At 34.1% G+C, this 25,237-nt stretch overlaps 1 pseudogene; it reads left to right on the forward strand.

The window, feature by feature from the left end:
* Window positions 1-4,738: 4,738 nt before the first annotated feature.
* Window positions 4,739-5,404, forward strand: LOC143624705 (putative mitochondrial protein AtMg00820 pseudogene; annotated as a pseudogene).
* The last annotated feature ends 19,833 nt before the right edge of the window (window positions 5,405-25,237 follow it).

Below are 25,237 nucleotides of genomic sequence, written 5' to 3' on the forward strand. Positions count from 1 at the left end.
ACTAAAAGTCAAGGCCAATCACTAGCAAGAGTTGGCATGTACCTGCGAGAACCGGTGTCTACACATGGTCAACTATATGTGGCTTTATCATGAGTAAAGAGTAGAGACATTGTTAAAATGCTTATATTAGACAAGGAAGGTAAAGTTACAAATAAAACTACAAATGTGGTTTATAAGGAACTATTTACTAATTAATAACTGTAAAATGGATGTTATTTTAGTTTAATGTTATGTTTTTACATTATTTATATATCAGTTGATGCTAGAAACGTGTGGATGTAACATGATTTATATTTTTCCACCCGTGGCGCCACTGGTCAATAACCTAGTACTCTCTAATAAAATACTACAAGTTTTGCCACTTGTCACTCCTACATTAAACCTCACCCTTTTAACAAATTTATAATAGTAAAATAATAGTTACCATTCTTAAAATTTATGCTTCAAAATTTGTTATTTTAATACTTACTTCCTATTTTTTTTCAAACATTTGATATTTATAATTATCTTTTACTTTAAAATTGTTTTAAAGACTATTGTACAACGACTATATTTATGGTATTTAACGAGTTTAATGTTTCTTATATACTGATTATTTATTAAATAATGTATATTCAATAACTAATCGTATAGTACACGGGCCTCAAACTAGTTTATATATATATATAAATTATATAAAAATGTCCCCCCCCCAAAGTTGTGCCCCGGCCAAGGGTGCGTCTCATACACCCTCAAGGTCGACCATGTTTGAGAATATGAAGGGCTAGGATTCGAGAGGGTGTTTGAAGGTAAAAATTTCAAAGTCGAAGACATAATTTGTGACATAAGGTCTCTTCATTTCTTTTATGGTACATGATTAGATCCAACTGCAAGTCGTTAAATTGGTCTAGTTGATGTAAATTTCGTTTAATGTTGTTGTTTGTTTCGGTGCTTCTCTTCGACTTTTGGAGAGAAGTGTTGTTTTGGTGTTGGTTTTTTGAGTTTGTAAAGTTACCATTCCAAAAAAAAGGTTGAAGTAAAAGCATATTTATGTTTTAGTCATACTTTTTATCATGAATTTATTTCAATAGACAAAACTTGAAAAACACAATAAACATTTATGAAAGTGTTGTGAAATAACGACCTATTAGGGTTATATTGACATAACCGAATATGAAATAGTATATTTAACAAAACGTGATGGTGATATATAATAGCTTTTGAATGAACTCAATAAACGAAAATTTTAACTAGGTCATCTAGGATATCAATAATAATAACAATAATACAAGCTTAACAAGTAAGAAATTGATGAATTAAAATAAAACTTACTTGTAGGACAATATGATCCACCCTATTGTAATATAATCCAATTCAATAGCAACTCGTCTCCCCTTCATATGATCAAGTAGGGGTTGGTAAAGGGTCTCTCGAGGAGACATTAGACATGAGGTTCAAAAATAACCTAAGGTACCTGAAAAAAAAATCTCAGTAAATTATATAATATATGAAAGTATATGGAATCGAAACAATATCGACGTCAATGATAAATTTGTATATAAAATAGTGCTTGAAAAAAAATGTAAATAATAAGGATCATGAACTAAGTTCTGCCAATCAATGAAATATGAAATGATTGGCCAAAATGAAAAGATGAAAATGAAACAAAACTGAATTTATGATAACTTATTATGTAACCACATAAAAAATATATGATAACAAATAGACACTGTAATTTTGTAAAATTTATACATAATTAACAAGCATAAGTTTTTCAATATGTTATACCATATCATTTATCAATGCACTAATATGAAAAGTGAAAATGCAAGCTTAGTAGATAAACGAAAGTATCGAATTCAATATAAACTCAACCAAACAAATGCGTAGAGAATTAGAGGGGATAAAGTAAACTTATTGAAAAATTGAAAAATGCAAATGGAGTAAACAAAAGCAACGGGTAGATCAGATAACCATCTAAACCTTTCGGAACTTCAATTGAATTATCTGTCATACATACAAGTAAACTTGACAAATTCTAAAAATATATATACACGTCAACAAATAATAATTATTTAGTCATTTTTATCTTAATTTATATATAATTATTATTCCATAAATATATACTTAAAACATTAAATAAAAGTTATATAAATATTAGGCTCGTTATCTCGGGCATGTTTATTAAAAAGGCTTATTTTTAGTCTTGAGTTGAGCTCAAGCTCATCTAACATATAAAGGCTCAAATTGAGGCATTCAACTCGTTATCATTTAGTTGATTGTATCATTATTTGTATATAATAATTATTCTATAAACATGTACTTAAAACATTAAATAAAAATATACAAATTCTGGACTCGTGTAGGCTCGCAGGCCTACTCGAGTTAGATAAGTAATTATCGGGCTTGTTTATTAAATGAACCCATGACCGAAATAATTAATATAACGGAAGTGAACTAAGTAAACCGAACACATTGTGAAAGCTAAAAAACCAAACCCATATGAAAACTAACCAAATTTATTTGCACGAGCTAACCTGATATAAATACTCCTTTTGGATTTGCGTAAACAACCCAGTCTTTCTTACTGTGACGAGCAGCTACAAAAGACTTCTCAAACTACATAACATTCATAAAAACCAATAGCAAATCCAACAACTCCACTGTTGTAAATAACCATTAAAAGTCAGACGTGCAGCTTAAAAAAAATCAAATGTCACAAATACAATAAAATAAAATAACTTTTTTAGAGTCACATTAGATGCAACAATTTGCAGATTCAGTCACATATTATGGATAAATTCAAGACAATTACTGCAGTGCAAATCAAAAATTTTATAGGCAATTATGGAGTTGTAAGATAACTGGAGCAGTTTTCAAGCTTGATCTCAACTCTTTCATACTCTATTTCTAAAGATCTAGCTCGTTCTATTAAGTAGTTTTTAATTAAACTTGAGATCGACTCATTTATTATTAACTAATTAAATTATATACCACTTTGTAAGATCTTCCAGCGTTGAAAAACCTCTTCAAACACAATCTGAGTCGGAACAGAAAGGTTGCGAACTTGAGATCAAGGTTATACATCATTTCGTTCTCCTAAAAGCATCATAAATTACAAATATTAGTTTATATCTAAAAAACAATAAACAAAAGATAAATAAAAGCTTGTTCTTTTAGTTAGCATATCATGAATTTCATTTCCTGTATAGACTTTATTAGAAATCAAAATAATAAACCAGATAACTTAGTGTCAAAAGAACTCTTTACTCATTTTGAAGTTCAAATTGCCATGTATTTATATTTGGCACTTTTAACCGGTTTATAAGAAAATGGGTCGGCCGACTTTATTACTATAACAATATGGATTATAGGCCCAAATATTAGAAGATACATAGCCCAACGGACTTGGCTAATGTAATGCAATAGGCTCATCTACATGGCTCAGATTCATGGCTTATGGACTCCGGTGCAAAATCAAATCTTACAAAAGACCTTGGTAAATTTCAACACACTTATCGTCGTTTCCTAGGCAATCTATATTTGTTGGCAATGGCAATCACATACCAATACTAGGGTCTGGTCACGCCATTCAACCCACCCCCAATCGCACCTACAATTTAAACAATATTCTTTATGCACCCAAAATAATTAAAAACCTTTTATCTGTTCGCAAATTTAATATTGATAATTGGACTTCGGTTGAATTTGACCCGTTTGGTTTTACTGTGAAGGATTTCCGGAATGGAGCCCCACTTTCCCGCCACAATAGCTTGGGTGATCTCTACCCATTCACAGAACCGGAGTTCGCGTATTCATCATCTTTCCTTGCTGCTACACCCAACCAATGGCATATTCGTCTCGGGCATCCGGGCGAATCTATCTTGCATTTATTAAATTCTCGTTTTTCTTTTTCTTGTAATAGACAATTTAATTTACCTTTTTGTCACTCATGTCAATTATCGAAAAATAAACGTTTACCCTTTTATGATTCTATGTCTATCACATATGCTCCATTTGTATTATTCATTGTGATCTTTGGACTTCACCGGTTCCAAGTAAAGCGGGTTTCAAATATTATATGGTCTTAATTGATACTTTTACCCACTTTGTTTGGGTCTACCCGCTAAAATTCAAATCCGACACATTTACCAATTTTGCCAAATTTCATCAACTTATTTCTACACAATTCAATCGAAAAATTAAAGCTTTTCAATGTGACTTGGGTGGTGAATTCGATAATCACGAATTTAAACAATTTGCTAATTCTCATGGGTTCGTGTTTCAATTCTCGTGTCCTCAAACATCCCAACAGAATGGTCGGTCTGAACGTATGATCCGTCGCTTAAACGACATTGTTCGCACGCTCCTAACCCACGCCCATCTTCCACCCTCCTTTTGGGTTGAAGCTTTACACACTGCCGTATACTTACACAATATCCTTCCCACGAAACGCTTAGATTTCCCCACACCACACTTTGCCCTTTACCTTCGCCATCCCTCATACGATCACCTTCGCGTGTTTGCGTGTGCTTGCTACCCAAACACTTCCGCTACCATGTCTCACAAACTTGCCCCTCGGTCCGTACGATGTATCTTTCTTGGCTACCCTTCTGATCATCGGGGCAATCGGTGTTATGATCCCCTCACTGATAAAGTTTTAATTTCTCGACACGTAATATTTGATGAAAATTCTTTTCCTTATCATGATCCACCACCCCTGCAGTCCTATTCCTTTCTTGATGCACAACCGTATCACATGTTCTATCCACCACATGTTCCCTCACCATCTGCTACCCCACACTCACATCCCACCGTCTCCACACCACCATCTCCTTTAACCTTTCAAGCAAACCCGGTTCCTCCCACCACATCCAACTTCATCCCACCACCACCTCCTACGCCCGATCATCAACCCACCCTTGCCCAACCCACACATTCGATGACCACTCGTGCCAAATCAAGCATTAATAAACCAATATCTCGATTGAATCTGCACACAACCACCACCCCACCAATTTCACCCATTCCCACAACCTACACTCAGGCTCGATCGGACCCTAATTGGCATGATGCCATGATCAATGAATATAAGGCGTTATTGGAAACTAACACATGGTATCTTGTTCCACGTCCAACTGATTATCCGATCATACGTTGCATGTGGTTATTTCGACACAAGTTTAAATCGGACGGATCCTTGGATCGATACAAGGCTCGTTTAGTAGCAAACGGTAAATCTCAGACAGTGGGTATTGATTGTGAAGATACATTTAGCCCCGTTGTTAAACCTGCAAGAATTCGAACAGTACTTAGCATTGCCGTCTCTCGATCATGGGCGATTAATCAGCTAGACGTTAAAAATGCTTTTCTGCATGGCGATCTAAAGAAACGGTTTATATGCATCAACCACCTGGATTTGTAGACCCAAATGCCCCTAATTATGTTTGTAAGTTGAAGCGCTCGTTATATGGCCTCAAACAGGCACCCCGAGCATGGTACACCAGATTTTCTGATTACATCACCAAGCATGGTTTTCGTAGAAGTGCATGTGACACGTCACTTTTTATTTATCATCATGGTAACAAACAGGCATATCTACTATTATATGCTGACGATATTATACTCACCGCCTCAGATAATTCCCTGCTTCGGAGTATTATTACTACGTTATCCCGGGAATTTGCGATGACTGATTTGGGTGCTCTACATCATTTTTTGGGAATTACTGTTTCTCAAGATTCCTCGGGGCTACCGTATGTGTTGCATACTACTGGTTTTGAAATGACACGTGGTTATTTTAATAGTCCTTGGATATAATACATTTCAAGTTTTATTTTGTTCACTCTGTACTTTTAGACCTTACCCAAAAAAAAAATGAAATTTCACTCGATTTATAAATTACCCCGAGCAATTAATGCACGATCTTTTGTTTGGAATTCGTCACCTATGATTTTGTTATTTTCTTCCTTTAGTAATGATAACTAACACGCAGTTGGTACTAATATCGTTACTTGGTAGCAAGATTTCGCAGCACAGAATTATAATTAACATTTCTCTTCGTTAATTTGAGTCGAACCTCCTGGGTGCTCACAACACTCAAGTTCCTAGATAGGATTGAATAGTTTGACCTTAAACATATTATCTCGATTACATTCCAACCTAAATTTAGATCACTAGTTACATGACACGTGTCATGCATATCCATACTAATGCTCAGTCTTATTCGTATGATACACTAATTTTGCGATGTTTAAAGAACTGAACACTCATTAATTTTGGTGTCTATCAATGAATAAGTTGGTCTAATGTAAAGGGACCCCATCCTTGTCGCTATTAACCACCATTGAATTTACTTTTTCAGTTGTATAGCGTATATACACAAAACATGTCATTCCCTCATATAACATCATAGTGTTGCCACTTCAACAAATAATGATGGTTGTTGTTGACAGCAGCGGATCAACGTCTTATTTTGTCTACGCTTACATGCCATTAAAGATGAGTATAGTCTCGCAAGACTTAGACGCGAACACAAAAATATGTGTGATTTACTAATGTTCAACGGCAAGTCGACCTATTCCTTAGCTAGAGAAACATTAAGTAATATGGAACGAATGTGTTATCAGTACAATTTTCAGTTATATTGTGACTTCTTCTTATTAGGAAGTTACGTAATCGAAGAATCATACAACGAAGTATTTTGCACTAAAAGATCGTCATTGTGAAAATTTGAGCACTCTAATGAAAATGTGTGCTTAGATAGAAATAATAAATATATATATTTAAGCACACCCAATCATATGTTAAAGGGTATTATACAATACTTTTGACACTAGAGATTAAATCTTAATCGGATGCATGTATTGTGAAGTCATATTAAGATATACCTAGTACTTATGTTATAACAAAGTGTGATAGTAGTTCACACACAACTCCATGTAATTAGTTGATCACCTATACCATTCCCTGGTAAAGTATATATGTGAACCATGTTCATAAACATAGTCACGACAAACTATATATAGTCACGCCGAATTGTTTATAGTGATGTTGAACTATGTGAAAGGCTTACCTTCCATATTTGATCCCGATTGCATTCTTGGAAAACGTTAATGAGCAACAACTCCTTGTCAAACAAAGATAGTATTAAGGTGTTATCCTTTGTATATTCATCAACTTCATATTCTTTGAATACTGTGCAGCGTTTGCAACCGGAATATTCTAAGATCTTTAGTTATCATTGTAGCTACGTCTACCAATTCTTTGACCCTATTGTGACATCCTTGTTTTCATAATCTATTTGATTCCAGCATACAATATTTACCAAACTTTCATGGTAAAGAAATACTAAATGTTTAGGTCGTTATGTATAATAACATTTAGCATTTATGTAATACTGAATGAATGTTTGTGCTTAAAGTGTAATAGATCCCTTAGCCTCTAAGAGATAATCTTAGGACAAAATTGTTTACGACTCGTCATAAATAGAAGCAATATGAAGAGATGGTGTTTGCATAAATCTCTTTTCAAGACGCGAAATGCACAGAATTGTAGTGGTCCGTCTAAAGACCGGCTATTATCGTTTTAGAAAAGACAAACTTTGAAGGATGGTAATTATGGATGCGGATATAGGCAAGATAAATTCCTCCTCATGTCAGATATAAGATTAACCTCAAAGAATCACTGTTTTATCTAGAGACAAGATCTAGTAGTTTACTTTGGTAGACTTATCAAAGTTTGGGTGTGTGCTTACGTGAGGAAGTAGAGTATGGATTTTACAGCACAGCACAGTTGCACTCATAAAGACAACTACCTGACTTATGATCTGGAGTTAATTAAAGATCTTGATATAAAAACCCATACCATGATAAGTAGCTAACGTTGTTGTCTCAGGGAAGATAATCATACGATCAAGAAGAGATATTGTCGTTAATACCGACTAAAGAATTTATTCAAATCAGAAACGTGCAACTAGTCACGATAAAGAATTTGAAAATTTATATAATGATAAGTTACTTACAAGATTGCAAGTTAAATCAAATCATTAGAATGTTATATCCTCTATGCTCAGTCAAATCTCGAGGACGAGATTCAAATAAGATGGGGAGAATGTGATACCCGGAAAAATAAAAGTATTATTATATTCCATAAACGAGATTAAGATATGTTTAGGCCGGATTAAGTGAAGACTAAGACCCATAAGTTAAATATAGTATTTTAAGCTAAGAATGAAGGGAATATATATACATTGTAAAACATGTGAGAAGTGAGACGGAATAAAGAACTTCAAGTGATAAATGACGGAGAAACGAACGTATTCGGTTAAACGTGTGAAAATTCAACCCGACATTCGATAAAGTGTCCAGGGGTTATCCGTTCGAATATTTTAAAGGATCAAAAACCGAGAACGCAGGCGAAAACGTGGCTAAATTCTGAGTTAAAACGAAGCGAGAAAATGCAAATTAGTATTTTCGAACACGGTCGTTAAAGCACATGTACCAATGAGCTTGTAAAAGTTGATATTATCTCTGTATTTGAGGTTTATCATTTAGATAAAATAACTCAAATAGATACCATAAGTTTGGATGAGTTGTTTTTGGGAAAAACAACACTAGTTTTATTAAGTTCTGAATAACACGGAACCGACATTGGGTAACAATCGTCAATAACTCATTAACGGAAATAATAAGTTAACGAGACAAATTTAAGTCGAGATGGAATAAGAATAAGTATTTTGGCGAAATGTATTTGGAAAATACAACGTCACTTGTAGTAGCGGGTTCGTTAAAGCGAGAGACCGAAACACGATCGCAAAACGCGTTTAAAACCGGACTATATAAGGTGGGTTACCCCATTTTATATTCATTTTAAATCAAACTTCTGAATTTTTAGAGAGAGAGAGAGAGAGTAGAGAGAGGATAGAGAATTCCGGCAAGGTGGCCGGCTGCCGGCGGCGGTCCGGTGGTGGTTCGCGGTGGTTCGCGGTGGCCGGTGGTGGTCTGGTGGCGGCCGAAGCCCGTCTTCTACCCGGAACCATTTTTTGACGTCCCGAACGCGATGGTAAGCTCCGTTTGTCCTAAATCTGAGCTTAAGTTCGTTAAAAACTCATTTTAAAATCTGGACAGATTGTAATAGTTTTGCATGTCCGCAGAGATCGGTCTATAACTAAAGATCTAACGGTCAGATCATCTTGATATTTTTACAGAGGGTTCATAACCCATAAATAATCATTTTGAACGGTGGAGATGAAGATCGGAGTTGCTTAAGTTGGGTTTCTAAACCCGTTTTAGTGTTCAGTTCGCTGGGCGGATTTTGAAAACGCAGGTGTAGAGAAATGTATATTCCCGGAGATCTGACCATCGGATCAAGCTGAAATTTTCGGTATACCTTCCTAACATATATATATTTGATTCCGCCAAAGGGATCTATGATCAGATGTTTAGATGTTGAGTTATAAGCTTCGTAAGTTACTGGTCAGATTATAAAACGAAAATAGTTTCTTAAAATGAGTTGCATGTAGGTTTTGAGGTGTCGTACGGACGACCCGAGACCGGAGAAACGTTCGTGACGCAAAAAAGAACGCGTTGATGTATCCGGATCGCATTGCATGCGGGTTTTGATCAGATTTCTAGACTCAAACCGTACCCGAGGAGGTATATCGTTTATATCTTTAAGTGTTGAAAGAATTGGATAACGAGAGATTTGGTATAAATATTGTTATCGGAAATAACTTGGACAAATGTTGTTAACAATTATTTAGAAAACCGTTAGATAATATCAAGTGTTAAAAATGGTACAATTGAGACTTGGACGATTTCGTGCGTTGTATATATTTATAAACACGATATTTTGACTGAAATAGTTTATCCGGATAGTGACCACAATTAATATTAAAAATAAATATATACTTTTAGAAAATGTAAATTTTTATATAAAATATGAAAACAAAGTTTTCATATTAAGAATATTAATATAACACGTTTCGGTATAAATAATAATAACGATTATATTATGTTTTGTTAAGAAGGTGGTATATAATATATTTGTCAGAATTCAAACACTCATCTATTAATAAAAGAATATTATATTTTAAAATAACTATATATACTTTTATTAAATAACGTCCAAGTGTAGTTTCAAAATCATATATTAGTTTTACAACGATTATTTGAAACTATGGTGTTTTAATGTATTTATAAGATATTTTAAAACATTCGATTCAGTTACGATTTTTCCTAAGCAATAAAAGTTTGTAATTTAGTTATTAAAATTATAATAAATAAGTCACGTGAGGATAAATAAATTAAGTTATGATAGGATTCCATTTGTATCTATGTTTATGTGTTAATATACTTGGTGTTAAACATAGGAATCTGGTTATCATTTGGATTACTATTAATAAGATCTTGACGTTGATTGGCATATTATCACACGTAAATGTTATTTGAGCTGAGTCAAAGGTGAGTTTTCTCGTAAATCCCCAATTTTAAATGTTTTAATGATTTATAAATGTTTTTTGGGGGAAAGTATGTAAAGAAAAGGGCTATATATTTTACAAATTGTGTTAAATGGGATGAGTCATTATAAAAGGAAAAACCGTTAACCTAGGAAAAGGGCCTAAAAATATTGGTAGATCTATCGGGGCTACGCCCCCCACTCTTCCAGTCGCTCTGGTTGAAAATGTGGGAATATTTTGATTTTGGTATGTTTCGAGTTTATTATAATGATAGTCATACATGTGTTGTACTCTTTGCTCATTTACAACTAACACGTTTTGTTTAAGAAATATATAGCTATGTTTGGAAAAGTGGAAATTAAATTCCCATTGAAAAGAATGGTGAATAATGAAATCTATCATTGAAAAGAATGATGAATAAATGTGAGTAAAGTTGAGAACTGTTACATCCTGATTTTTAATTGAGAAACTCACCAACATTCGTGTTGTCAAAATTATTTTATCATACTTTTCAGGTAAATGAAGAAAATGGATGCTTCGTGAAGGATTCGGGAAAATGGTGTTGTGCGTTTGAATGAATGATAGTTGGACTTGTAATTTAAAATAGAACCGTGCATGTTTGACACGTGTAAAACTCTGATACTTAATAAAGTCCAACTAATGGTTCATTATTTTGAATATGATTGGCTGAACAACGTCTGTCACCGCCCAAATTAACAAAATTAAGTCTTCCGTTGCCAAGTTAACGATTTTGGGGTGTGACAGAAGTTGGTATCAGAGCCAATGGTTATAGCGAATTAGAAATTTTTGAAGAAATTTCTAGACTATAACCCAGTATTTAGAACAAACGTTTTCCTACTTCACGAAGCTGAAAGATTTTGTAAACAAATTTTCAAAAGAAATGCAAAAGGGAAGTTGCATTTAATATGTTTATGTATAACGTGACATTTAATTGATAAATTTCTATATGTTGTTTAAATATTAATGTTATTAGGATTACTTTTTACGGATTATGTCACAAACGTCTTATTCACACACTATAAACGAAATATGCAACATTAATAGTGAGTCGGGGGACCGCTTCCACCTAACTCTGTTATGCTGGAAACTGTGCACATACTTCTATAACCTACTCCCCTACTAGCTTTAGGCTACATGTCATCTTTCTACACAGGTCAATTTGCATTTGTTATTGTTGCCTATTATATGGCTAACTCAAGTAATAAGTGGCTGAGAATGACAATGTCACTCTACCTCTACCGATTCTTGATGTTGTGTAACTTGGTTGTGGGCGCTACAACTGTTTCGATTCAGGTGTTAGAACCATTGATGGAGTACTTGGACCTCCAATAATTTTGTTCTTGTTAATCTAGATATGTATCGCATTCCTTGGATATTTTGGTATGGAAAATTTAAAAACTTATGATTGGTGCTGATGCGTATTCACACCTATTTTAGTAGTTATTTTATTAACTTTTAAACAAGTATTATAATTTTCCAAGTTAAAATGGCACAATGATCCTTTGGCTGATTTATTGATTATTGTGCGAACTGATTATTTCCTATATTTAGTCAAACGCATATAACAATTAATAATGAATGTTGTTTTATCTATGTTATCCGAGAATAACATAAACGACAATATGCCACTGAAAACAAGACACAAATGTGCTAGTAGAAAATAAGGATTACCGACCTACTCCGAAGAATTATCTCAACTAATTTCTCGACACGTTAACACTGTTTTAGAATAGTGAAAAAGCCAATGCCTAATATTTAAGTGTAAATATTCCAACTGTTGTGTGAAGATTTGGTAAACTTTGGTGTACGTGAGTTACACAAAATAAAGTCCTTGTATGGATTCTAAAAATTGAATTGGTGGATTATTTGATTAGTATTTCAAACATGTATCTCTGTGATTAGTACTTAATACATGTATCTATGTGTAAACTTGTGAAACCTATAATTATGACCCACAATAGGAGAATACTAGAATGATCCTGTAAGGTAAATTTACAATTACACTTGATATCATGTAATTGTGAATTTACAGGTACAAGAGATTTCTAGAAAATTCTATTGTGTTGACCTATGAGTATAATATGATAGTTAATTACTATTGATGAAGCGGTTGTAATCATAAAGCCACCCATCCATTCGTATAATGTTGTGCTAAAACAAAAGTGTATTCTCTAATCAGGAGTTTATTGAGACAATAATCTAGTTTACGATTTTGGTGAACCCTTTCTTTCAATCCCCAATGATCATTCTATCATCTCTGAGCTTAGTCATTTGTATTTTTTCGATGGGCCTTGTCCCATGATTGCATTCATACGTCTTGACTATATTGATTTCTTGATGTCATGCGTTTTGGTTCTTATCCCTAAAACAAGTTATGCTTCGTATCTAAAATCTTGATGATCATGTTATTAGGATAAATTCTGTACAAATTCGTTTGCGGATTTGGGATAGTACAGTTGACTCTGGTAGATGTATCAAAGGGTTTTGAACATAAAGGACAATACCATATCTTTGTTAGAAAACCGTGTCCTTTGGAATTTAGGCGTGAGTAGGACATTCCTAATTGTTATACCCAAGATTGAGACTACACTAGAATGATTTAGTTCCTTGCGAATCATAATGACTCCTTCGTTTAATATCCCAATCTGACACTTCTCTTATGCGCCTCTTGTATAATAAGCAACATTGTCTTTATATACGTGTGATACCTAAATGTGGTGTAAAGACTAAACCAAAGACAAGTCAGCATCTTTTCTAATACACCCATTATAAACATGCTACCTCAAATCTATATATAGAGAACAAGTTGTGTAACTACCTCAGCAATCACTAAACCGCCTTTATGATTGGAGGCACCTTGGAGATTTTGAGTGTACTATCATGTCTGGCATATTCACAGTTGCCCACTAAGCTCCAAAAATTACACGTACGCGCAAAATTTTGTTAATCTCTATGTTTCCAATTCTCTGCTAATGGACAAAAGATAAGTTATCGTCAATAATTCAATTATCCTTAAAAAAAAGGTATATGATGGTAATGCTATTTGTATTCAATAGAATATATTATCTGCTTAAAAATTTCTTGACGGAAATAAGAAAGGTGTGATTTTTCTCAAATCGGTATACCCCTCACTACCGATAATGATGATGAATATAATCACACCGTTAAAACTCCAAAATCTCGAATCTAATACCAAAAACTCTGGATCATCATCTAGTAACAATTTACAACTCAGCTCTCATAGTGAAAACGTCGACCCAATTCGAAGTAAAATAAAGATTTTGTGAGATTAAGCCTTCAAGCAAAAATGTATCCATCCTCAATTTTCTTTAAAAGGAAATTTCGATACCCTTGACATCTTTAAGATCAAATAAAAATTGTTGGGACTAGAGAACCTAGTTATCGTAATAATGTTTATTATAAATGCATACGACAACAATCTTGTAGGATCATTACCGTATTGTGTTGCATACTACTGGTTTTGAAATGACACGTGGTTATTTTAATAGTCCTCGGATATAATACATTTCAAGTTTTATTTTGTTCACTCTGTACTTTTAGACCTTACCAAAAAAAAAAAAAAACTGAAATTTCACTCGATTTATCAATTACCCCGAGCAATTAAAGCACGATCTTTTGTTTGGAATTCGTCACCTATGATTTTGTTATTTTCTTCCTTTAGTAATGATAACTAACACGCAGTTGGTACTAATATCGTTACTTGGTAGCAAGATTTCGCAGCATAGAATTATAATTAACATTTCTCTTCGTTAATTTGAGTCGAACCTCCTGGGTGCTCACAACACTCAAGTTCCTAGATAGGATTGAATAGTTTGACCTTAAACATATTATCTCGATTACATCCCAACCTAAATTTAGATCACTAGTTACATGACACGCGTCATGCATATCCATACTAATGCTCGGTCTTATTCGTATGATACACTAATTTTGCGATGTTTAAAGAATTGGACACTCATTAATTTTGGTGTCTATCAATGAATAAGTTGGTCTAATGTAAAGGGACACCATCCTTGTCGCTATTAACCACCATTGAATTTACTTTTTCAGTTGTATAGCGTATATACACAAAACATGTCATTGCCTCATATAACATCATAGTGTTGCCACTTCAACAAATAATGATGGTTGTTGTTGACAGCAGCGGATCAACATCTTATTTTGTCTACGCTTACATGCCATTAAAGATGAGTATAGTCTCGCAAGACTTAGACGCGAACACAAAAATATGTGTGATTTACTAATGTTCAACGGCAAGTCGACCTATTCCTTAGCTAGAGAAACATTAAGTAATATGGAACGAATGTGTTATCAGTACAATTTTCAGTTATATTGTGACTTCTTCTTATTAGGAAGTTACGTAATCGAAGAATCATACAACGAAGTATTTTGCACTAAAAGATCGTCATTGTGAAAATTTGAGCACTCTAATGAAAATGTGTGCTTAGATAGAAATAATAAATATATATATTTAAGCACACCCAATCATATGTTAAAGGGTATTATACAATACTTTTGACACTAGAGATTAAATCTTAATCGGATGCATGTATTGTGAAGTCATATTAAGATATACCTAGTACTTATGCTATAACAAAGTGTGATAGTAGTTCACACACAACTCCATGTAATTAGTTGATCACGTATACCATTCCCTGGTAAAGTATATATGTGAACCATGTTCATAAACATAGCCACGACAAACTATATATAGTCACGCCGAATTGTATATAGTGATGTTGAACTATGTGAAAGGCTTACCTTCCATATTTGATCCCGATTGCATTCTTGGAAAATGTTAATGAGCAACAACTCCTTGTCAAACAAAGATAGCATTAAGGTGTTATCCTTTGTATATTCATCAACTTCATATTCTTTGAATACTGTGCAGCGTTTGCAACCGGAATATTCTAAGATCTTTAGTTATCATTGTAGCTACGTTTACCAATTCTTTGACCCTATTGTGACATCCTTGTTTTCATAATCTATTTGATTCCAGCATACAATATTTACCAAACTTTCATGGTAAAGAAATACTAAATGTTTAGGTCGTTATGTATAATAACATTTAGCATTTATGTAATACTGAATGAATGTTTGTGCTTAAAGTGTAATAGATCCCTTAGCCTCTAAGAGATAATCTTAGGACAAAATTATTTACGACTCGTCATAAATAGAAGCAATATAAAGAGAAGGTGTTTGCATAAATCTCTTTTCAAGACGCGAAATGCACAGAAATGTAGTAGTCCGTCTAAAGACCGGCTATTATCGTTTCAGAAAAGACAAACTTTGAAGGATGGTAATTATGGATGCGGATATAGGCAAGATAAATTTCTCCTCATGTCAGAGATAAGATTAACCTCAAAGAATCACTGTTTTATTTAGAGACAAGATCTAGTAGTTTACTTTGGTAGACTTATCAAAGTTTGGGTGTGTGCTTACGTGAGGAAGTAGAGTATGGATTTTACCGCACAGCACAGTTGCACTCATAAAGACAACTACCTGACTTATGATCTGGAGTTAATTAAAGATCTTGATATAAAAACCCATACCATGATAAGTAGCTAACGTTGTTGTCTCAGGGAAGATAATCATACGATCAAGAAGAGATATTGTCGTTAATACCGACTAAAGAATTTATTCAAATCAGAAACGTGCACCTAGTCACGATAAAGAATTTGAAAATTTATATAATGATAAGTTACTTACAAGATTGCAAGTTAAATCAAATCATTAGAATGTTATATCCTCTATGCTCAGTCAAATCTCGAGGACGAGATTCAAATAAGATGGGGAGAATGTGATACCCGGAAAAATAAAAAAGTATTATTATATTCCATAAACGAGATTAAGATATGTTTAGGCCGGATTAAGTGAAGACTAAGACCCATAAGTTAAATATAGTATTTTAAGCTAAGAATGAAGGGAATATATATACATTGTAAAACATGTGAGAAGTGAGACGGAATAAAGAACTTCAAGTGATAAACGACGGAGAAACGAACGTATTCGGTTAAACGTGTGAAAATTCAACCTGACATTCGATAAAGTGTCCAGGGGTTATCCATTCGAATATTTTAAAGGATCAAAAACCGAGAACGCAGGCGAAAACGTGGCTCAATTCTGAGTTAAAACGAAGCGAGAAAATGCAAATTAGTATTTTCGAACACGATCGTTAAAGCACATGTACCAATGAGCTTATAAAAGTTGATATTATCTCTGTATTTGAGGTTTATCATTTAGATAAAATAACTCAAATAGACACCATAAGTTTGGATGAGTTGTTTTTGGGAAAAACAACACTAGTTTTATTAAGTTCTGAATAACACGGAACCGACATTGGGTAACAATCGTCAATAACTCATTAACGGAAATAATAAGTTAACGAGACAAATTTAAGTCGAGATGGAATAAGAATAAGTATTTTGGCGAAATGTGTTTGGAAAATACAACGTCACTTGTAGTAGCGGGTTCGTTAAAGCGAGAGACCGAAACACGATCGCAAAACGCGTTTAAAACCGGACTATATAAGGTGGGTTACCCCACTTTATATTCATTTTAAATCAAACTTCTGAATTTTTAGAGAGAGAGAGAGAGTAGAGAGAGGATAGAGAATTCCGGCAAGGTGGCCGGCTGCCGGCGGCGGTCCGGTGGTGGTTCGCGGTGGCCGGTGGTTGTCTGGTGGCGGCCGAAGCCCGTCTTCTACCCGGAACCAATTTTTGACGTCCCGAACGCGATGGTAAGCTCCGTTTGTCCTAAATCTAAGCTTAAGTTAGTTAAAAAGTCATTTTAAAATCTGGACAGATTGTAATAGTTTTGCATGTCCGCAAAGATCGGTCTATAACTAAAGATCTAACGATCAGATCATCTTGATATTTTTACAGAGGGTTCATAACCCATAAATAATCATTTTGAACGGTGGAGATGAAGATCGGAGTTGCTTAAGTTGGGTTTCTAAACCCGTTTTAGTGTTCAACTCGCTGGGCGGATTTTGAAAACGCAGGTGTAGAGAAATGTAGATTCCCGGAGATCTGACCTTCGAATCAAGCTGAAATTTTCGGTAAACCTTCCTAACATATATATATTTGATTCCGCAGAAGGGATCTATGATCAGATGTTTATATGTTGAGTTATAAGCTTCGTAAGTTACTGGTCAGATTATAAAACGAAAATAGTTTCTTAAAACGAGTTGCATGTGGGTTTTGAGGTGTCGTACGGACGACCCGAGACCGGAGAAACGTTCGTGACGCAAAAAAGAACGCGTTGATGTATCCGGATCGCATTGCTTGCGGGTTTTGATCAGATTTCTAGACTCGAACCGTACCCGAGGAGGTATATCGTTTATATCTTTAAGTGTTGAAAGAATTGGATAACGAGAGATTTGGTATAAATATTGTTATCGGAAATAACTTGGACAAAATGTTGTTAACAATTATTTAGAAAACCGTTAGATAATATTGAGTGTTAAAAATGGTACAATTGAGACTTGGACGATTTCGTGCGTTGTATATATTTATAAGCACGATATTTTGACTGAAATTGTTTATCCGGATAGTGACCACAATTAATATTAAAAATAAATTTATACTTTTAGAAAATGTAAATTTTTATATAAAATATGAAAACAAAGTTTTTATATTAAGAATATTAATATAACACGTTCGGTATAAATAATAATAACGATTATATTATGTTTTGTTAAGAAAGTGGTATATAATATATTTGTTAGAATTCAAACACTCATCTATTAATAAAAGAATATTATATTTTAAAATAACTATATATACTTTTATTAAATAACGTCCAAGTGTAGTTTCAAAATCATATATTAGTTTTACAACGATTATTTGAAACTATGGTGTTTTAATGTATTTATAAGATATTTTAAAACATTCGATTCAGTTACGATTTTTCCTAATCAATAAAAGTTTGTAATTTAGTTATTAAAATTATAATAAATAAGTCACGTGAGGATAAATAAATTCAGTTATGATAGGATTCCATTTGTATCTATGTTTATGTGTTAATATACTTGGTGTTAAACATAGGAATCTGGTTATCATTTGGATTACTATTAAAAAGATCTTGACGTTGATTGGCATATTATCACACATAAATGTTATTTGAGCTGAGTCAAAGGTGAGTTTTCTCGTAAATCCCCAATTTTAAATGTTTTAATGATTTATAAATGTTTTTGGGGGGAAAGTATGTAAAGAAAAGGGCTATATATTTTACAAATTGTGTTAAATGGGATGAGTCATTATAAAAGGAAAAACCGTTAACCTAGGAAAAGGGCCTAAAAATATTGGTAGATCTATCGGGGAGACGCTCCCCCCCCCCCCCCCCACTCTTCCAGTCGCTCTGGTTGAAAAGATGAGAATATTTTGATTTTGGTATGTTTCGAGTTTATTATAATGATAGTCACACATGTGTTGTACTCTTTGCTCGTTTGCAACTAACACGTTTTGTTTAAGAAATATATAGCTATGTTTGGAAAAGTGGAAATTAAATTCCCATTGAAAAGAACGGGGAATAATGAAATTTATCATTGAAAAGAATGATGAATAAATGGGAGTAAAGTTGAGAACTGTCACATCCTGATTTTTAATTGAGAAACTCACCAACATTCGTGTTGTCAAAATTATTTTAACATAATTTTCAGGTAAATGAAGAAAATGGATGCTTCGTGAAGGATTCGGGAAAATGGTGTTGTGCGTTTGAATGAATGATAGTTGGACTTGTAATTTAAAATAGAACTGTGCATGTTTGACACGTGTAAAACTCTGATACTTAATAAAGTCCAACTAATGGTTCATTATTTTGAATATGATTGGCTGAACAACGTCTGTCACCGCCCAAATTAACGAAATTAAGTCTTCCGTTGCCAAGTTAACGATTTTGGGGTGTGACAGAAGTTGGTATCAGAGCCAATGGTTATAGCGAATTAGAAATTTTTGAAGAAATTTCTAGACTATAACCCAGTATTTAGAACAAACGTTTTCCTACTTCACGAAGCTGAAAGATTTTGTAAACAAATTTTCAAAAGAAATGCAAAAGGGAAGTTGCATTTAATATGTTTATGTATAACGTGACATTTAATTGATAAATTTCTATATGTTGTTTAAATATTAATGTTATTAGGATTACTTTTTACGGATTATGTCACAAACGTCTTATTCACACACTATAAACGAAATATGCAACATTAATAGTGAGTCGGGGGACCGCTTCCACCTAACTCTGTTATGCTGGAAACTGTGCACATACTTCTATAACCTACTCCCCTATTAGCTTTAGGCTACATGTCATCTTTCTACACAGGTCAATTTGCATTTGTTATTGTTGCCTATTATATGGCTAACTCAAGTAATAAGTGGCTGAGAATGACAATGTCACTCTACCTCTACCGATTCTTGATGTTGTGTAACTTGGTTGTGGGCGCTACAACTGTTTCGATTCAGGTGTTAGAACCATTGATGGAGTACTTGGACCTCTAATAATTTTGTTCTTGTTAATCTAGATATGTATCGCATTCCTTGGATATTTTGGTATGGAAAATTTAAAAACTTATGATTGGTGCTGATGCGTATTCACACCTATTTTAGTAGTTATTTTATTAACTTTTAAACAAGTATTATAATTTTCCAAGTTAAAATGGCACAATGATCCTTTGGCTGATTTATTGATTATTGTGCGAACTGATTATTTCCTATATTTAGTCAAACGCATATAACAATTAATAATGAATGTTGTTTTATCTATGTTATCCGAGAATAACATAAACGACAATATGCCACTGAAAACAAGACACAAATGTGCTAGTAGAAAATAAGGATTACCGACCTACTCCGAAGAATTATCTCAACTAATTTCTCGACACGTTAACACTGTTTTAGAATAGTGAAAAAGCCAATGCCTAATATTTAAGTGTAAATATTCCAACTGTGGTGTGAAGTTTTGGTAAACTTTGGTGTACGTGAGTTACACAAAATAAAGTCCTTGTATGGATTGTAAAAATTGAATTGGTGGATTATTTGATTAGTATTTCAAACATGTATCTCTGTGATTAGTACTTAATACATGTATCTATGTGTAAACTTGTGAAACCTATAATTATGACCCACAATAGGAGAATACTAGAATGATCCTGTAAGGTAAATTTACAATTACACTTGATATCATGTAATTGTGAATTTACAGGTACGAGAGATTTCTAGAAAATTCTATTGTGTTGACCTATGAGTATAATATGATAGTTAATTACTATTGATGAAGCGGTTGTAATCATAAAGCCACCCATCCATTCGTATAATGTTGTGCTAAAACAAAAGTGGATTCTCAAATCAGGAGTTTATTGAGACAATAATCTAGTTTACGATTTTGGTGAACCCTTTCTTTCGATCCCCAATGATCATTCTATCAACTCTGAGCTTAGTCATTTGTATTTTTTCGATGGGCCTTGTACCATGATTGCATTCATACGTCTTGACTATATTGATTTCTTGATGTCATGCGTTTTGGTTCTTATCCCTAAAACAAGTTATGCTTCGTATCTAAAATCTTGATGATCATGTTATTAGGATAAATTCTGTACAAATTCTTTTGCGGATTTGGGATAGTACAGTTGACTCTGGTAGATGCATCAAAGGGTTTTGTACATAAAGGACAATACCATATCTTTGTTAGAAAACCGTGTCCTTTGGACTTTAGGCGTGAGTAGGACATTCCTAATTGTTATACCCAAGATTGAGACTACACTAGAATGATTTAGTTCCTTGCGAATCATAATGACTCCTTCGTTTAATATCCCAATCTGACACTTCTCTTATGCGCCTCTTGTATAATAAGCAACATTGTCTTTATATACGTGTAATACCTAAATGTGGTGTAAAGACTAAACCAAAGACAAGTCGGCATCGTTTCTAATACACCCATTATAAACATGCTACCTCAAATCTATATATAGAGAACAAGTTGTGTAACTACCTCAGCAATCACTAAACCGCCATTATGATTGGAGGCACCTTGGAGATTTTGAGTGTACTATCATGTCTGGCATATTCACAGTTGCCCACTAAGCTCCAAAAATTACACGTACGCGCAAAATTTTGTTAATCTCTATGTTTCCAATTCTCTGCTAATGGACAAAAGATAAGTTATCGTCATCAAATCAATTATCCTTAAAAAAAAGGTATATGATGGTAATGCTATTTGTATTCAATAGAATATATTATCGGCTTAAAAATTTCTTGACGGAAATAAGAAAGGTGTGATTTTTCTCAAATCGGTATACCCCTCACTACCGATAATGATGATGAATATAATCACACCGTTAAAACTCCAAAATCTCGAACCTAATACCAAAAACTCTGGATCATCATCTAGTAACAATTTACAACTCAGCTCTCATAGTGAAAACATCGACCCAATTCGACGTAAAATAAAGATTTTGTGAGATTAAGCCTTCAAGCAAAAATGTATCCATCCTCAATTTTCTTTAAAAGGAAATTTCGATACCCTTGACATCTTTAAGATCAAATAAAAATTGTTGGGACTAGAGAACCTAGTTATCGTAATAATGTTTATTATAAATGCATACGACAACAATCTTGTAGGATCATTACCGTAATGTGTTGCATACTACTGGTTTTGAAATGACACGTGGTTATTTTAATAGTCCTCGGATATAATACATTTCAAGTTTTATTTTGTTCACTCTGTACTTTTAGACCTTACCCAAAAAAAAAAAAAAAACTGAAATTTCACTCGATTTATCAATTACCCCGAGCAATTAAAGCACGATCTTTTGTTTGGAATTCGTCACCTATGATTTTGTTATTTTCTTCCTTTAGTAATGATTACTAACACGCAGTTGGTACTAATATCGTTACTTGGTAGCAAGATTTCGCAGCATAGAATTATAATTAACATTTCTCTTCGTTAATTTGAGTCGAACCTCCTGGGTGCTCACAACACTCAAGTTCCTAGATAGGATTGAATAGTTTGACCTTAAACATATTATCTCGATTACATCCCAACCTAAATTTAGATCACTAGTTACATGACACGCGTCATGCATATCCATACTAATGCTCGGTCTTATTCGTATGATACACTAATTTTGCGATGTTTAAAGAATTGGACACTCATTAATTTTGGTGTCTATCAATGAATAAGTTGGTCTAATGTAAAGGGACCCCATCCTTGTCGCTATTAACCACCATTGAATTTACTTTTTCAGTTGTATAGCGTATATACACAAAACATGTCATTGCCTCATATAACATCATAGTGTTGCCACTTCAACAAATAATGATGGTTGTTGTTGACAGCAGCGGATCAACGTCTTATTTTGTCTACGCTTACATGCCATTAAAGATGAGTATAGTCTCGCAAGACTTAGACGCGAACACAAAAATATGTGTGATTTAATAATGTTCAACGGCAAGTCGACCTATTCCTTAGCTAGAGAAACATTAAGTAATATGGAACGAATGTGTTATCAGTACAATTTTCAGTTATATTGTGACTTCTTCTTATTAGGAAGTTACGTAATCGAAGATCATACAACGAAGTATTTTGCACTAAAAGATCGTCATTGTGAAAATTTGAGCACTCTAATGAAAATGTGTGCTTAGATAGAAATAATAAATATATATATTTAAGCACACCCAATCATATGTTAAAGGGTATTATACAATACTTTTGACACTGGAGATTAAATCTTAATCGGATGCATGTATTGTGAAGTCATATTAAGATATACCTAGTACTTATGCTATAACAAAGTGTGATAGTAGTTCACACACAACTCCATGTAATTAGTTGATCACGTATACCATTCCCTGGTAAAGTATATATGTGAACCATGTTCATAAACATAGCCACGACAAACTATATATAGTCACGCCGAATTGTATATAGTGATGTTGAACTATGTGAAAGGCTTACCTTCCATATTTGTGTAACATCCTAAAATTTTAATGATGAATAAAGGAAGTTATGTTTAGTGATTTCGCGTAATTGATTAATGTCGGGGAAGGAGCGGGTCTTGGACTTGGATTAATTGAGATGGGTTAAATGAGAATGGGATTTCAGGGATATAAATACCCCCAAAATCCCAAAATATCTTCATTTTCCCCCACTCTCCTAAACACATATACACACACACCAAGCACACCCAAAACCGCCGCCGGCCGGGCCGAGAAAGAAGGAAGGATCGAGCGAGGTCCGGGTAAGAGAGAAAGATTAGTGGTGATACCAAGATAAACGAGATCCAAACAAGCTCAAAAGGTATGATTCTTGATGTTGGAAGTTTAAAGATCCGAGCTTTTAGTTTATAAACGATCGAAAATGGTCGGGAAGTGTGGTGGGTGGTATTGAACCTTAACAAGGGTGTTAAAATCGCCCGAAATGTTGATCAGAAACCGAAAGCTAAGTTCGCCTGAGGTTTAACTTCGCCTAAAGCTAAGTTCGCCTGAGATTTAACTTCGCCTAAAGCTAAGTTCGCCTGAGGTTTAACAGCTCGACCCCAGCCAGGGGCTCTGCCCCTTGGACCCTGCTAGGGGCTGCCGCCCCTAGACCCCGCTGCCAGGGGCGCTGCCCCCGGACCCCCGTTCGTTGTGGGTCATATAAAGATAGAAATACATTATGAGAAGTGATAGTTAATTGATACGTATACTTGTTATACAGTCAGCCGTGCACAACTGAAGAAAGGGATTACGATTAACGGTGAACGTAACCGTGTTCAGGTGAGTTTCTAGCCCCATTTATGTGTTATGTTTTCGGGGCTGTGTGCATACTCAACATGTTTGTTAATACACTTATCCTAAGAGATAAGTGTATGCCTTATGTGGATAATGTGAAATGTATGAATGATTGCTTGATGGTACGTGAACGATCTTCGGATATTGCACGTACTGTCAGGTTGTAACGCAATGTATAAGGTAAGTATGTTATGTATGTTTATGTGTATGAACATGATAGAGATAATAGAAGAAAGAAATGATAATGTATGGTTGTATGGTTACGAAAAGGGTACCGAGCCCTAATAATACTCGAGGTATGATGTATGGTTGTATGGTAACGAAGAGGGAATCGAACCCTACTAATATTCGAGAACTAGGGAACCGAACCCTACTAATATTCGAGGAAGAAGGGTACCGAGCCCTAATAATACTCGAGGAAAGAGGGTACCGAGCCCTAATAATACTCGAGGAAAGAGGGTACCGAGCCCTAATAATACTCAATGAATGTAGGGCGTAATGCTCTTTATAACATAAGATATGAAAGTAAGTTAATACAAAAGAAAGTAAGAAAGTATGAAAGTAAGAAAGTATGAATGTAAGAAAGTATGAAAGTATGAAAGTATAAAAGTATGAATGAAAGAATATAATGTTATGTGAATGGTATGATTATGTGATTATCTAGAACTCACTCAGCGTAGCTGACTTTTAGTATGCACGCAGGTGAGTAGGATGAGGCAGCTCGCTTGAGGAGACACATGGCACTGAACAAGAATCTGGCATCTGAAGACCTATGATGTGTTAATTTTAATGCTTTAATGTGAAAGACAATAAATGTTTTGAGACAAGTGATGAATTATGTAAAGTTTTATGAAAGTTTTATATTCCGCGTAAATGTTTTAATTAACTCTGATATTTAGAACTGTGTTTATGAGTAAATCCAACACGAAAGTAGGGTTACCGGTAACGGGGCCTTACAAGTTGGTATCAGAGCATAAGTTCGAGAGATTTT

Source organism: Bidens hawaiensis, unplaced genomic scaffold (assembly GCF_021521415.1).
Source record: "Bidens hawaiensis isolate Kalapana, Puna unplaced genomic scaffold, B.hawaiensis_p1.1 tig00003956_1, whole genome shotgun sequence".
Classification (NCBI taxonomy): domain Eukaryota; kingdom Viridiplantae; phylum Streptophyta; class Magnoliopsida; order Asterales; family Asteraceae; genus Bidens; species Bidens hawaiensis.